This window comes from Carettochelys insculpta, chromosome 14 (genome assembly GCF_033958435.1).
Source record: "Carettochelys insculpta isolate YL-2023 chromosome 14, ASM3395843v1, whole genome shotgun sequence".
Taxonomy (NCBI): Eukaryota; Metazoa; Chordata; order Testudines; family Carettochelyidae; genus Carettochelys; species Carettochelys insculpta.
Window position 1 is genome coordinate 40,837,622 of NC_134150.1, and position 16,858 is coordinate 40,854,479.

Sequence of the window (16,858 nt, forward strand, 5' to 3'; positions counted from 1 at the left end):
TAACTTTGCACAGCTTTAATCTGCATCTTGTTCTGAGAAGCTGCAAGGGTTTGCAGCTGCTTAAGTCCAGGTGATTGTCTTGTGTCCATTCCACAATCCTGATTTCAATTCCAGTGCAGGATGTAATGTGCTTGTAACAAGGGACTCTGGTGACAGACCAGGTGGTGAAGACACACCTAATGAAGCTATACTTCCTTGCTCCAAGGAGTTTACAGTCTAAGTATCAGGCCAATGGTGAGCAACCTGTGGCTGATGGACCACATACAGCCCATCAGGGTTCTATGTGTAGCCCATGAGTTGTTTTGCTTTCTGTTGCCCAAGCCTCTAGTTGCCAGATTCAGCTGGCTTCTGTCCACATAGTTTTTTTTCCTCCAGTATCTCTGAAGTCACATGCGAGTAGAACAAGGGCACTTGAAGTGAGGTGCATGCTGATTGTACACAACATTGACTGTGAGAGCCAGGCATGCCCTTTGCAGCCAATCCAAGCGCTGCTATGGTTCTAGAGGCACACCCTGCACATTCTAGGTATGCAAGCTCAGTGAGCAAAACCACCCAGACTATGGAGACTGTCTTGGTTATGACAGTCTTGTGGCCCACTAAGATGACAGAGGGCCGCTCCTGCAACCCACTCACTAGCCTAGGTTGCCCCGTGCTGCATTAGGGGCCTCCAACATGCCAAAATGAACCAGTTTACCCTAGTTGTAAGGTGCACTGTGCATCGTTGGTTCTGTCTGCAGCAGTATTGATGTGCTGAGAGCCCAGCTCAAACCCAAAGGGAGTCTTTCCATTGACTGCAATAAACTGTGGATTGGAATCTATAAAACCACAGGAAGGACAAGAGGATTGCTTGCTTGTTGCAGGGAAATGACATCCCTGCTGCAGTTTTCTGGCTTCATATTGAAACAGGCATTTTTATTAGATTAAGGCCGAGGGAAGGGAAAATCTGAAAGGGTGGGGAAACCCTCACTTTCGTTGCTCCAGCTCTACAAGCGCTTTTCATCTGGTCTGGTTACGATCATCATCCTGGGGAGTAAGTGACCATGATGATTACTCTGTAGCTGCTCCATCTATGACTTTTACTCATGCAGCTGTATCAAACTTACAACAAAAACAACTTCAGCTTTCCTAGTTGGATATAAAAGTGGGAGCTTGTTCCATGAGAAACAGCGATGCCAGAACGGAGAGGTCAATGTTGCTCAGTGTTTCTTGGCAAGGGAAAGCACTGTCATATGGAAGCAGGTGCCTGGGGATCCACACGAAGGGATGAGGTGAGCTCCAAAACATGACTGGAAATAATGGCACGCGGGAAGAGGATTGTGCCAGAGAAATATTGCAGAACAGTGCAGGGAGGAAGCCGACTCTCGAGCAGCCCCCTCAAACCGATCAGCCGCCCTCATGTGCAATGAAGTTGTTGGAAGCTACAAAACAGTTTAGTAGATTACTAGGGAGACAACAACTGCTACTCTACTATTTGACGGTAATAGTAAGTTTCTCTGGTGCATCAGTGGCCATGTGTGAGGGCAAATGGATGATCTCACAGCTGATATCCCAAACACTCTCAGACTAGTATCTAGAACCATTGTGTTTCCTATTATTCTGGCAAAGGCTTTGCTTTTGCTTTTCCTCCTTGGAAACACTTTGTGCCATCATCCCAGCACTCATGAGGTATCCTACAGTAACACACCAACCTGCACAGGAATGCTGGGGAGCTTCTTGGTAAAGGAACACGCTTTTGTTTCAGGTAGCCATGGATTATAAACAAGCGGAGAAAGGTATATTCATAGAAACATGGAAAACACTATTGAAGGTGGGTTTTTTTCAGCCTGATTTTCACCTTTCCTTTCATAGTATGATGAGGTTGGGGCACAAAGTTTTGAGTTCCAAAGTTTCAGGGGTGTTTCGAGCATAGATGGATGGGGTGTGGGCTTGTCTCTCTTGGTTTTTATTATGGAGAAACTTAATCTACAGGAATGGAGGCTTAGGTCTGACATTCTGAGAAGTTTCCTGATGGCTGGGGAAGTTAGGCACCAAACAAATTATCTAGGGATGTTGTAGAATGTCCATTGCTGGAGATTTTTAAAAACAAGTTAGATAAATGCCTGTCAGGGTTGACCTAGGCAATGTGTAGTCCTTCCTCAGTGCAGGGGACTGAGTGAGATGACCTACTTCAGGAAAGATATGGACAAATTGAAGAACGTTCAGAGAAGAGCAACAAAAATGATCAAAGAGCTGGAAAAGATTACCAATGAGAGGAGATTGGAGACATGGGGTTGGTTTAATTTGGAGAACAGAAGACTGAGGAAGGACATGATAAATTTTCAAGTACTTAAAAGGCTGTTTTGGGAGGCGGGGGCATGTTCTCATTAACCTCTGAGTGTAGGAAAACAGACTTAAATTATAGTAAGATAATATTTAGTCCAGTCCCGTCTTGCCTGCAGGAGACTGGACTAGAAGAGCTCTCAAGGTCCCTTTCAGCCCTAGGATTCTATGATTCTATTAGGTGTAACCCAGTCTCCAAGGAGCAGGACTGGGGTGTGTGTGGAGAGGATCGCAAACCTGGAGAATAAGTGGAGCTATTTCTACTATCCTGGAGGAACCCAGACAGGCCTTGCCTCTTGTCCAAATCACCATGGCCCCATGTAATACAATTTCAATGAGTTTCACATTTTGCTCTGAGAAATCTGCAGCTTTTCATTGTCACTTTCAAGAACTGGACCCTTTCTGAAGTGCAACAATACATGGAAAATGGAATATTTTGCTTATTAAAGTAAGTTGGAGTCCCATTTTAGGGGCTGGCAATCAAAACTCTGAGTGCCTAAGGAGCTGGAGAGCATAATGCCTCCCCCTTCCAAAAGAAACCTTGGTGTCTGCCAGTTCTTTTATTGATACTGTTAAAATAAGTTGAGTACATTAGAAGGTATTGTTGGGAGAGGAGAACTTAAAATATATCATTTTTATGTTATTAGGCCTTTCTAAGTGAGGTGTCCGACTGCAACCAGATAAGCTATCCCATTACCTGAATTACATGCTGGACCTTTACTGGAAACTTTTTTTGCCACAAGAATTTGATGGGAACAGATTATTTTTAAGAAAATAAATGGGTGAAAGACAAAAATAATGTCATAATACATAAACTCAAACCGCACTGGAGAAATTTCCTGACAGAAATTCCGTGTCTCATGACCACCTGATTATTTCTGCTTGTATTAGGGATTTCACTGATGTCCGGGGGAATCTCAGTTAGCTGGGAAGGATGTAGGGGAGGGGCCAGCTGCACCTGGAAGCTAGGAATTTGGAGACAGTCTCCCTCTTCCTGACTTCCACTCCTTTCTCTCTCTCTCTCTCTCTCTCTCCTTTTTAAGATTGCAAGAAAGAAAGCAAGGGAAATTCCAAAGGAGTCCATGCATTTTGAAGACATGTAAAGTACAAGTTGAACTTCTCTCATCTGGAACTCTGTTCTCTGTCCACATCTGTAGTCCGGCATGATATTAGTTAGTTGGATGACCACTTATTATGGGTGTGACCATGCTTTCTGTGCTCCCCAAAAGTTTGTTTCTAGCCACTAGTCTTGGCTTTCAGTGTTCTGTGCTGTTGTTTAGCTGTAATTTAGCCTTAAACATCTTCCAAGAGCCCAGTAAGCAGTGGAAGTGTTGGTAATGCTGTTAGACACAATGACCTCCCATGGTCCAGCACATTCTCTCATCCAGCACCAATCGGGGCAGAGGGTGCCAGATCAGAGAGGTTCAACCTGTAATTGACCCTACCGACTGGTCCATAATGTTTTGTGATTTGAAGCAGGACATGACTAAATACTGATGTCTGGGGAAAGGACTCTGGCATACAATGGGGATTTTCTAAATGCAGAATTTAGAAATTTAAAATGAGAAAAGCGAGCTAAAGATTAAGACAAGGAGATGAGGAAGAGGTTGGTGTTAATACAGCTGCCCACAAGAGAACTAAATAGAAACATGGTAGGATGTTTTGAAGAGAGTTAAGTTTCCATGCATTACTGCGTCCCTCCAGTAGAGAAAACATAAGGGTTACGCTTTCAGTGTTGGGTGTGGCTGTATAGGGAAATATATGAACAGGTTGCAGGCTTTTGTGTATGAGGTACATCTAGTCTGACACCCAGCTGGCATATTCACATACATATCTGATGTGTGGACGTGTGTGTACTTTGGGTGTTTGTGCCCCTGATAGATATTCTTGAATTTACATGTGTGGTTGCCCAACTTGGAAAATACAGCCTTGGTTTTTGCATTTTGAATAAGCATCAAAAAGAAAGGAGAGTTGATTGCTGAACTCATCATGGAGAAGGAAAAAATGTCTGACTAGTTAATAGATGGGGAAGTGAGCCTACACTTCTATACTCCAAGCTCAGGCTAAGAACACTGTGAAAGGCAAAACAAAAAGCAGCCATGTAGCACTTTAAAGACTAACAAAATAATTCATTAGGTGGTGAGCTTTCGTGGGACAGACCCACTTCTTCAGAAAAAAGTTGATGGATCTCCATCTTTTGTCACTGTGAGAGACAGATTAGCTGAATAGTGCTGCAATACAGAAGTGCTGCTATACTGTTGGAATGCTGCAGGAAATAGAGCAAATAAGTTGGCACTGGTACTTAAAATGAGACTAATTTGGTAGAAAAGGAGCTAAAATATGAAAATGGAAATTATGCTTAACATATTCCAGGGTGCACTCCAGATCAGGGAGAGGTTGTGTTCCCATCTATCCTGCATCCTTTGCTGCCATAGCTCCCAACCTGGGCCTCTTGCTAACAGCGTGTAGATCACACCATGGGGTCTTCAGTTAGCTACCACTCTGATCCAGAAATTCTGAGCCTAGCAGCCTGTCAGCAAACACAAGCTACTCTCTGGCTTCCCAGGACTTTCCACAAGTCAGACAATAAAGTACAGGTCTGCTGCCCCTGTTAAGTGGCCAATATACAAAAGTTTGCTGCTTTAATTTGAGTTGCCAAACAATTCAGTTTATATACAACACTGGTTTAGTTTAGATTAAAGAATAAAATAAGCTTATTTCGCCACCAAGTGAGCAGTTTTACGTGAGTACAACTACAAGGCATTAAAGTTAGAAATGGTTACAAAAGAAATAGATAAAATGCTTTTTAGTTACTAAACTGAACAAACTGACCAGATTCTCAGGCCAGAACCCAACTCAAAATTCAAACACTAGATCCTTTGTCTTAAGTGAAAGAGGGCGAGAGATTGCCAGGTGTGTTTTACCCCCTCACTTTTATAGTCCCCCTAGACAAGGGAGTCTCAAACTTTGTTGCATCACAACCCCTTTCTGACAATAAATTTTATCACAGGACCCAAAGAGGGGACCTGAAGCCTTATCCTGCCTGAGTTCTGCCACCCAGCGCTGAAGCCAAACCCCGAGCCCTGCCAACGTGGGGTAAAGCCATTGGGCTTTGGCCCCAGGTAATGGGGCTCAGTTTTTGGCTTCTGCGCCAAACCCTACAAGTCTAACTCCAGCTTGAGCAACCCCACGAAAACAGGGTTACCACCCACTCTGGGGTCCCAATCCTCAGACTGTGAACTGCCAGAGAAAGTTCCTTTTGGTAGTGAGGACAGAAGCATGCAGTGTCATGGTGAAAGAAGCTGTTCGTTAAAGTACAAATCAAGCTGCTCCTGCTTCCCTTTGCATCCAAAGAATGGCCTCTTCACAAATGCTTGCCAGTCAGCTTGGGTGACGCTAGCTAGGGGTGACAGTTTGCCTTTGAGAAGTAAGTTTACTTCTCTCCCCAGACTTGTCAGGGAAATATACTTCAGTTGTAATTTCACTGATGTTCTTAACTTTGCATATAATGTTGCGATTTGTGTTTTGCCACCAGTGAGTTCTTAGTTCTCAAATGATACCTTGTGAGGCTTGTTTTGTACAAAGAAGATTTCAGTGGGTTGTTGGGTGCGAATACAGGGTATTTACGTATGAATCTCACATAATATGGAGATGGCTGAAATGAGCGGTAGGTTTGGATAAACCAGGGACCCTTAGCTCTGAGTTTCATTTGACTCATTACCTATGGGTCTAGAGTGGGGTGGAGGGAAAGGAGAAGTTGTTATGAAGAAGAGATCTGAATAATGGGTTTTGGTTTTGACTTGCTTCTTATAAATGCATATCCAGCTTTCTTCAGACTTTGCATGTGGGTGAGTTCTCTTGTAAAGAAGCATTAAATACTTCAGACAAAAAGAACATTGTGTGTGAATGTGAGAGGCTTCAGAGGGAAAATGTCTTTGATCCATCCCAAAGCAGTTACAGCAAACCATTCTGCGACGGTAAGGGGAACATTTCAGTGATGCACAAGGTACATACCAGAGCGAAGAGTAAGTTCCTGCAAAGTACCAACGCAAAAACTTACTTTGAAGGCTCTTTTACTGTCTATTATTATTAGTTGTGGTTGCACCTACAGGGCTTGACTGAGATTAAAGACCCATTGCATTAGGTGCTGTGCACACATAGTGCAAGAGTCCCTGCCCAAAGAGATTCAAATGTAAATAGACTAGATGTTCAGCGATGCAACCCCACGCTCCAGGTGTCCCTAGCCTCTGTTCGCCAGGCGCTAGGAATGGGCGATAGGGCTGGATCACTTGATGGTTACCTTTTCTCTTCATTCTCTCTGAGGCACCTGGCACTGGCCGCTGTTGGAAGACAGGATGCTGGGGTAGATGGACCATTAATCTCATCCAGTATAGTCATTCTTAATATGTGGTTTAGAAATGGAGGCACAGGAGGGTGATGTGACTGGTTAGTGTCACACAGCCAATGAGCAATAGAGTAAGGAGGTTTATCTTGTAACAAACTCTTGTAGTTTACAGGCCTTGCCTACCTTTCCTTGCTCTTGGCTTCAGTGCCCTACAACTGATGCCGCCATAGAGAAGGGTTCATCTTTCTTCCTTTACATCTAGTCTCAAATCATGCCTGTTTAATAGCTGTAATTTCTAGACCCAAATATTCCTGACACCAGACGGGGGTCTCCGTCTTGAGAAGCATCAAAATAAATATCCTTCGAGGCGCTCAGCTGTTTTAAGTGAAATAGAAAGTGGTGTAAATAAATGGCTTAGGGAAATTTTCAGACCACTTATGCATGCAAAGGTACAGGAAGCTGTGAATGTAAATTAAAAGCAATAAGCTGCTACCCTGTTTGCCCATAAAGGTCTGTATTTCCACAGAAGGGGCTCATTGATTTCCAGCATTTTTTCATCAGACCACATCAGACCTGCCTTTGATGCTTTCAGTCCCAGCAGTTTGCCTAGAGCAGCGAACAACTATGACAAGGACGCTCAGAGCATGGGCAAAGCCACCAGCTGTTGGGTGTCTTGCTGGGTCTGCCCGAGCGTGATCAGGCCCTAGAGTGGACTTAACTAATTAGCAGAGCCCCCAAACTACGGCTAGGTTTGCCAGGTATGGTGGCAGCATGCTGCCATGGCTGATCACACTGAGCTGCCCCAAGGGAGCAGCTCTTTTGCCCACGTGGTCTGCCCATGATGCTGTGAACATGAGTAGAATAAGCAGTCTGCTTTGGGAACCATTCTCACTCCTGCCACTTCAACCTTGGCTACAGAGGACTATGTATGCTGGGGGGAACCCCACACAAAGCTGTTTTACAGTCACTCATAAAGGAGTTATGGCTCTGAGGCAAACGTAAACTAGGAAAATGTAACCTAGATGGGGCTACTATCAGCGGGGCGCATAACTGGTTGGATAATCTTTCATAGAGATTAGTTATCAATAGTTCACAGTCAGGCTGGAAGGGAATAACAACTGGGGTTCCACAGGGGTCAGTTTTGGGGCCAATTCTGTTCAGTGTTTATCAATGATTTAGATAATGGGACAGAGACCTTGAGAGAAGATTAAAGGAATTGGGTTTGTTTAGTTTGGAAAATAGAAGGCTGAGGGGGCCATGGTAGCAACTTTAAAGCCTCTAACAGGGTGTCACAAGGAGGAGGGAGAAAAATTATTCTCCTTGACCTCTGATGATAGGACAACAAGCAATGGGCTTAAATTGCAGCAAGGGAGGTTTAGGTTGGACATCAGTAAAACTTTCTTAACTCTCAGGGTGGTTTAGCAGTGGAATTCATTGCTTAGAATGGCTGTAGAATCTCCATCATTGGAGATATTTAAGAATGGGTTAGACAAATATCTTAGAGGGATGATACAGATGGTGCTTGGTCCTTCTGTGAGTGCAGGGGTCTGGGACTGATGACCTCTTGAGGTCCCTTCCAGTTCTGTAGTTTATGATTCTATGGGCAAACATGGAGTATGATGCGGGTCTCCTCAGGAAGTCGCTCATTGCACATTGCTGAGCTCTGTAACCAAGACAGAAGAATGAAGAGCAGGACTGACAAGGCAGCAAGCCCAGGGCTATCTCACTTGGCTATGAGACAAAGTGAGTATTGCTGGTGAGCAGAGTCAGCCACATGCTACATCTGCACTCCCTTGCGATTCAGACTTTGGGAGTGGGAATAGCAAAGTGCACCCATGTGCTGAGCTGGAAGCTGCCCAGGTGGCCACAGCACCTGAAAACTGAAAGGCTCCTGCTTCACATTAATGGAGTCCTGTACGAATAGGATTATGCAGCTACAAAGCAGGAGCATTTCACTTCATGCCCACAGCACCCACATGGAGGAATTGCAGTGCGTCACTGTTGTGTGCACTGCTGTTCAGCAGGCCCGCCAACAAGGGTGGCAAAGGCGGCGACTGCATAGGGGGACAGCCTTTCAAAGGGGCTGCAGCTCCTGGCCACTGCTGGTGCCACAGGAGTAATGGCAGTGGCCAGGATCCCCTCTGAAAGACTGCAGGAGCATTGTTCCATCTTCTGGGGGTGGGAGGAGTGCTGTGCTCTTTTGGCCCTGCCCCTTCCAATGAGGCTCCACCCCTTCCGGGGTCATGGAGCTGGGACCCCCACAACTTGACCTATGGTGGCCTTTGGCCCTGCTGCTATTAAATGCAAGAGTGAGTTCACCCAAAGTTGGGTCTAAAGTTTCTTTGTGAGTTTACTAATGATATTAAATATTTTGTTCCTCGCAGTTCTTTGCCCCACTTCCTCGTTTCTGAAAGGCCTGGGGAGCTATTTTTCTTCTGGGCAGAAGCTGTTTGGGTGGGGAAGGGCCCTGAAGGAGTAGTTATGGTTCTGAAGCATGCATCTTCCAAAGAGCATGTGTGGAGGTAAGGCTGGATTTATACTTGATTTGGGCTGCTTGGGGTTTCTTGCCCACCAGGAAACATAAATGGTGATGTTTGCCAAGCTAACTCCACTAAAACCTAATGACAAAAGGGGAGATTTTCAAATGCACCAACTGGAATTAAGCAGCCAATTCCCATGGACTTTTGACTAATATTTTCACTTTTGTAAAAGCTCCCCTTACATTAGAGGCCAGAACTCTTTTGTGAGTGACAATAAAACAGCTTTGTGGGTTCCTCCCATGGCATATATAGTCCTGTATGGTCAAGGACATAGTTCTCCTATGGGAAATACAGGCCCTCGCAGAGTCCTGCCATGGCATCCGTAGTCGCGTATGGCTGTAGTTCTCCCATGGCACAAAGCTCCCCTTACACCAAAGGCCATAATTCCTTTGTGAGTGACTGTAAAACGACTTCGCATGGGGTTTTTTCCATGGCTTATGTAGTCACCTGTAGCCAAGGATTGAAGGGCAGGAGGGAGAGAAGTTCCCAAAGGAGATTGCTCATTCTAGTCATGTTCCAAGCACGATGGGAAAACCCTTTGATGATGAAATACTGTCTCCTAGAAAGAGAGCCTCCAAAAGAAAAGATTCATTCGCTGAGGGCGTTTAGGGTCTGCCCTGTTCAGAATACGGTTTACCAGATGGAAAGGCAGCTCTTCTGTCTGTCATGGCAGAGTTGTCATGTCCTGAGGACATGCATTACTGGGACAATTATTACGTGCATTAAATGCAAGAGTGGGTTGGCCCCAAATTACCTGCCCTCTTGTCCTGGGCCATAGGGGATTATGTATACCCTGGCTGTGAAGGGCCTTCATTTAGCAGAACTTGTGCAGGTCAGTTGCGAGTCTCGGGAAGGCTTCGTGGAACCTACAGTGGGGTGCACGCCTCTGTATCTTCTTCACATCCCAGCTGTGTGGTGGGGGTTCCTCCCGTGCAAGGTGCCCTACCCTGCACTCTTGTAGGTTCTCTCCCTTGTAGCTTCACCAGTCATTCCGCCCCCGAGTACAGGGCATGCGAGTGTTGGGAAGCTAACCCAGCCTAGACGCTGGAATAACAGCATGGGAGGGGGAAGGTTTCCTTTTTCCCGCCCTTCAGCCCACGAGGAACTTTTCGGCACACATTGTGACTGCTGGAGCTATGCACTGTGGTCAGAGCTTTGGCCTCAGTTATTTCCCACTTAAACACACTCCATTTGCCAGTGAAAAATATACATTTTTCTAACTGTCAAGACTAAAATCTCCCTTGGGGATCAGAAAATCCATCTGTGTCTTCCTGCTTTGGACAGTCCCTGCAATCCGACCTGACATCATGCCTGCACTTGGACCTGTGGTGACAATTTTGCTGCTGGCGCACAAGCGGGACTAGAACCCAGCGTGTTGCATTGGTAGAGCCGCATACGGGAGAGTGAAACGAGAAGTCGTGACTCTTTGCGGTCTTTCTCTGCAACTTTCTTGTAAGCAAACTGATTCTTTGCTTCTTTTTAATCGATCCCTCTAGCCCAGGAGCACAACAGACAAGCAAGTTGAGGGAGTGGCTTTTTGTTGTGTGTTTGTACAGCACCTAGCACGAGTTTACATTGTGACACTATTTATTAACATCTTTTAATCATTATAAAATGTTCAGCTAATTTGTGAGACGAGGGAAATAAATTGCTCCAGGCCACTGGGGCAGACAGATTTGCTGGGCTGCCACCCAAGCCGGCTTGGGTGGAGGCTGGTGCCAGTGGCTCTGTGACCCCAGAAAGGGTGGGGGTCAAGGGGCATGGCATGGGCTACCCTCTCCCAAATGGTGCTTGGCACTGCCTAGAACATGCCGTGCCTCCTCCAGAAATTCCTTAGTGCTGCCCTCAGCATGCTGAGCAGGGCTCCGGCAGCCATTTAAAGGGCCTTGGGCTCTGGCTGTAGTGGCAACAAGGGCTGGGAACCCTGAGCCCTTTTGAACTGCCAGGGCACAAAACAGTTGCCCCCACACTCCCTGTGATCAGGCCTGCTCCTGGCTTTGAGGTGAGGATTTGAACTGGTTCAGAAAGATACTTGTCCAGCTGCTGGTGTGAGGTAGAATGGCATAAGCAGGGCTAAATTCTCCTGGGGTAACTCAGTGTGGCCTCCTGGACATCAGCATGATTGGAGCTGCTGATGTCAAGATCCTTCCTAGATGATTACGATAGGAAATGCAAACTGGCCATCACTGGTGTTCATTCAGGGCAGGGGCTTGTTTTTTGAGTTAAAGATCCAGAGAAAGGGGCATAGTGTGGCCCAGCTGGGGGAAAGAGAGAAAGGCAAAACAGATCAAGAATCTTAAATTATGTCCTTAATGCACAGAGTAGTATTCCGGGGTGTCAGGAACAGCTCAGAGGTTGGGAACCTGCAATTCATCTTTTGCAAATACCATGTGGAAGGGCTTTGTCTACACAGCCACACTCAGAAGATTAGCCTGAATTAACTTTGAATGTGGATTGTTAAAGTTCATTTAACACCTTTGTGGAAAGATTTATTCAGAATTAAAAGGGGCCTTCCTTTGATTTCTCTTAATTTAATTAGGAAGTGAATTAAACTCAATCAAATGAAACCTGATTCAGTTCTCAATAAGAGCATGCATCCAGTCAGGTGTTGAACGTGGCTGAAATAATCTGTTTTAACTTCTTGCTTTAGTTAATATAAGTTTACTTTCTCCAATGTCCCAATGTAGATAAACCCTTGGTATAGGATATTGCAAGGCCACAAATCCACCGGCAGTTAGCTCACCCCATGTGAAGGCAACTCCTATATCTCAGAGTGGATCAGACTATTAGTCCCATGCCAGGTTCTTCAGGAGATGGAGAAATATCCTTGAACTGCCAGCAGTTCTGGCCTAAGCAGAATCCATCTCACCAGCCTTCCCTGGGAAAGTTTTGATTTTTGTCCTGGCCTCTTGTTAGGCAGAGATCTCTTTAAAGTATATATGCAACCTTCCTCACTGGAGCTGAGCAACTCACAATATGTGTTAGACTTCAGAGCACACCTGAAAGGCCGGGCAGTTATAGGTGGGCAAACCGAGGCACAAAACAATGAAGGGTCTTACCCAAGACAGAGGGAGTCTGTGGAGCAGGAAGAAGGGCTAGCACCCTAATGATTAAAATTTTCTTCTCTCCTAGTAGATGTATGTTTTCAGTTTCTTCAAAAACTCACGTTTTTAAACCCATTTTATTGCAACCCTGGGTATCATTACCATCCCTATACAAGCCTAGTTCTTTTGCAAATTGTGCTAAACTCTTGGTCTTAGTGACATGTTGGGGCAGTGAGTTCCACAGATCATAACTGTGCATTGTGGGAAGTTAGGAAAAGACTGCATGCAGCCCTGAAATTGAAGTATCTTCCCTGGTTAGCCTTGTTAATAGCATTGACACCACCTTGGATCATGGCGGTTACAGAAAGAAGAGTCAGCAGAAAATAAAAGCTGTCTCTTACTACTTTCCTGTCTCTGTTACTGTGTGGTTTTTAGACCCTTCATCATTCACATCACGACTTCATTGTGTTTCCCCTCTACCTGGATCTAGGGGAAAGTTTTTCTTCCCCCCAATGGAGCAAGATTATCAATGGGAAAAATGAAGAGGTTTCTTAAACAAACTGCATTCCCTCCTTATCCCCTGTCAATTGGATCCCTGTGCATTGCTGTCACATATTTTTGGGAGGCAGTGTGGTTTCTACTGTTTTGAGGTTTGCAGCTATTTACTTGAATTTCAAACGAGATCTTCAGCACAAATGTGCACACGGATTTAATTGTGAAAAGAGCCAACACGGAGATGAACTGTCTCTGGTTCTGTTATGCTTATATCCTCAAAGCTCTCCAGGGAAAAAGCATCCATTTTCATTTGGCACAATCTGCTTTAGATAAGGCTAGAGATGTTTGGTCTCTGAACAGTAATAGACAACACTTTTGTTTCGAATTGCATTCTATGTATTTAACAAACCTAATGAATAAAGGACAAAGAGCTGCAGCATGGAATTCAGACTTTTTTTTCTTAATATCCTCATCCAGCTGTTTTCATTGTCAGCTGTTTTGTTCCCCATAGTCCTGGTTCCAGATGTGCCCAAAATTAAAGTGTCAACTGAATTAGATTGGAATGCTGGCTTATTTTTTTGTTGATATCCACTTTTTGCAGGGAGTGTAACAATAGTGAAAAGGCCTTGGCATTACAGCTTCGAGCCTTGTGTTCCTCCACCAGGCTGGTGCCCATGGTCTCTCACACAGGCTGCCTCTTGTCAAACTGATTCAACTGGAGGGTCTTGGAGTCCCTCTGGCAGGATATAGAATCATAGAATTCTAGGGCTGGAAGGGACCTCAGGAGGTCATCCAGTCCAGCTCCCTGCCTAAAGCAGGATCAACCCCATCTAAATCATCCCAGCCATGACTACGTCAAGATGGGACTTAAAAACCTCTAGGGATAGAGATACCACCACCTCTCTGGGCAACACATTCCAGTCCTTCACCACCCTCCTGGTGAACTAGTTTTTCCTAATATCCAACCTACACCTTCATCTCTCTAACTTCAGACCTTTGCTCCTTGTTCTGTCATCTGTCACCATTGAGAAAAGTCTCTCTCCATCCTCTTTAGAGACCCGTTTCAGAAAGTTGAAGACTGCTATCAAATCACCTCTCAGTCTTCTCTTTGGCAAACTAAGTAAGTCCAAATGTCTTATAGGTTATGCGCTCCAGACCCCTAACCATTTTCGCTGCCCTCCACTGAACCCTCTCCAATGCATCCACATCCTTTCTATACTGGGGCGGGGGGTGGTCAGAACTGGACACAGTACTCCAGATGAGGCCTCACCAGAGCTGAGTAGCAGGGAATAACAACTTCTCGAGATCTCCTGGAAATACTTCTCCAATATGCCATTAACCTTCTTGGTTACAAGGGCACACTGTTGACTCATATCCAGCCTCTCATCCACTGTAATCCCCAGGTCCTTTTCTGCTGCACTGCTACTTGGCCAGTCAATCCCCAGCCTGTAACAGCACTTGGGATTCTTCCACCCCAAGTGCAGGATTCTGCACTTGTCCTTGTTGAACCTCATCAGATTTCTTTTGGCCCAATCCTCCAATTTGTCTAGGTCACTCTGGAGCCTATCCCCACCTTCCAATGCATCTACGTGACCCCCTAGCTTAGAGACAGCCCTCAGTCTCTCTGCTGAGAATTCCAGCAAGGGTGCCAACTTATGGCACTGGTTTTAGCAGCGTGGGCACCAATCCACAGGAAATCTGATGAAGACCCTCTCCACAATTCACAGCACATAACCCACCAGACTTTAGTCTGATGGTAACAGCTTTTGGTTCCTACCACTTCGGCTTGGATTTGAGCTGGTGATTGGCTCCAGACCCCATTGCCAGTTCTCTAAGCCTGGAAAAACAAATACTTTCTGCAGTAGATCACAGATGGAAGACTGTGTGGGCTGGGGGTGGGGGCCTAGGACAAGCCATATCAAAGTTCTAATTCCAGTGGTTACACTCATGCTCTGTGTCTTTGGAGCAAGTCACTTAATACTGCTGTGTGCTGTTCTTCAGTTGTAAAATGAGGGTAACATGGTGCCAGAGCGTTGCAAGGATCACATAGTTGATAAAGTGCTTTAAAGATATGAAGTACAATATACATGCCAAATATCTGTAATGGCTACAGCAGGGCATGGCCAAACTGAGGTCTTCTGGATTCTATTTCTGCCACTGTGATCTCATAATAGTTAAGCTTTATTGCATAATTCTTCTCAGAAAAAAAAAGGTGTGTCATCAAAAGGCCAGTAACACTTTCTTTTAAGTAGTTACATTCATCTCATGCAGATCGCATGATGATAATTAAATTTGGTGGTCCCGGGAACTTGAGAATGTTCAGGGTAGTTGCCAACAATATATGGCATGTGCCTCAGAGAATTGAATGCTAGCAAGGTACGCTGTACGAGGGTAGCCTTTGAAAGCTGCAGTAACCAGCGCAAGCTTCCTAACTTGGTCAGAACTGCTTAACCAGAAGATGGAGGAAAAAAGAAATCCATCCTCTGACCACCCAAAACAAGTAGCTTCTTATGGGTCCAAATCGCTGCAGCCAAATGCTCTGTGTGTAATTCCCAAGATTGATCCAGATGACCTTTTGTCCCAATTTCGTATAGAATCCCATAAGTGCGGTTGTTGCAGGGCACAGTGTGTCTGGCTGAGTGTACAGGACCCTTTTGGTTACGCTTTGACTACAGATTTATGACTGAGGGGAAAAAATCCCTGGCTGGGGACCTGGCAGGAAGATCTAATTCTGCCTCTTCTGCCTGTGTTCTATCTTCTTTTACTTCTTGTGGATCACCATCTCCTCCTGTGATGCTGGGCACAAGGCACCCGTCCTTAGACTTAGAAACGCTTTGACAACACTTGGACACTCTGCTAGCTTTATTGTGGGCTAAACCAAAAGCCTTCCAAAGTTTGGAGTGGTCAGGATCTCCCTGTAGAGGCATGGGCCACGGGATTCAGAAGCAGGGGGTTTTGTTCTAATCCAGAGTTCTGCCCTCTGTTGCTTCAGTTCACACCCCCTCTTTAGTTTGCCTGTAAAATGGGACAACGGTGCAATGCTTACTTAGCTACCTCACAGGGCTATCCTGAGGATTGACTAGCCAGTGGCTGTACTGTGCTCTAAATATACATAGAGCTATTTCAATTCCCAGTGTTATTACAATCATTATTTTAATTTCATAGCTTGGTCCCATCTGATGCACTGGCGAGTGTCCAGAGGAGAGTGATGAAAATGATTAAGGGGCTGGAGCACATGATTTAGGAGAGGCCGAGGGATTTGGGCTTTATTTAATCTACGGAAGAGCAGAGGGTGGGGGAGTGGGGTGGGGTGAGTGGTTTGATAGCAGATAGCCACCTGAAGTGGGATTCCAAAGAGGATGGAGAAGGGCAGTTCTCAGTGGTGACAGGTGACGGAACAAGGAGCAATGGTCTCAAGTTGCAGTGTGGGAGGTTTGGTTGGAAATTAGGAGGAAAAACCTATTTTATTAGGAGAGTGGTGAAGCTCTGGAATGAGTGATCTGGGGAGGTGGTAGAATCTCTTTCCCTAGGGGTCTTTAAGTCCCAGCTTGAGAAAGCCCTGACTGGGATGATTTAGTTAGGATTGGTCCTGCTTTGAGCAGGGGATTAGACTAAATGACCTCCTGATGTCTCTTCCAGTCCTATGATTCTATGATCTTTGCTTTTTCCTGCGTGATGTTAGAAGGGGGTGGCACACGTTTGATGACACCATGTCAACCTCCGCTGAAGAGTAGGAAATTGAGAGCTACAGTGGAGGACTCTCATGTTAATTTATATAAGTAACTCTTGTCCTTTCTTTTTCTGTTCCAGTAAAATCATTGCTGTGTTTGGGTGAACAAAGGGTTCAGACTTATTGGTAAGTGACAGAGGAGTTGGCTCTATTATTTCTTTCTTTTCCATCTATTTTTTTTTTCTAACTCAGCTGTGTCCTTTGCTCATAGCTCCTTTGCTGTGATATCTCTTTGAGTCACGACCTTGCTCTAAAAAACTTAAAGTGCATGATTATTACAAGGTGGAATGAATTGCATGATTCATCATTGACAACATTATTTGCTGTGACCTACCAGCACAATTAGTTATTAGTGTCTCCAAAAGGACTGATAACTAGAGCTAGT

General features: G+C 45.2%; 1 long non-coding RNA gene across 1 annotated transcript in view; it reads left to right on the top strand.

Annotated features, from left to right (window-relative positions):
• LOC142020757 (uncharacterized) overlaps positions 1 to 16,581 on the top strand; it is a 117,850-nt gene extending 101,269 nt beyond the window's left edge. The window contains exon 3 of the long non-coding RNA XR_012647492.1: positions 16,554 to 16,581. This is a non-coding gene — a long non-coding RNA (uncharacterized LOC142020757). The remainder of the gene's footprint in view (positions 1 to 16,553) is intronic.
• The last annotated feature ends 277 nt before the right edge of the window (positions 16,582 to 16,858 follow it).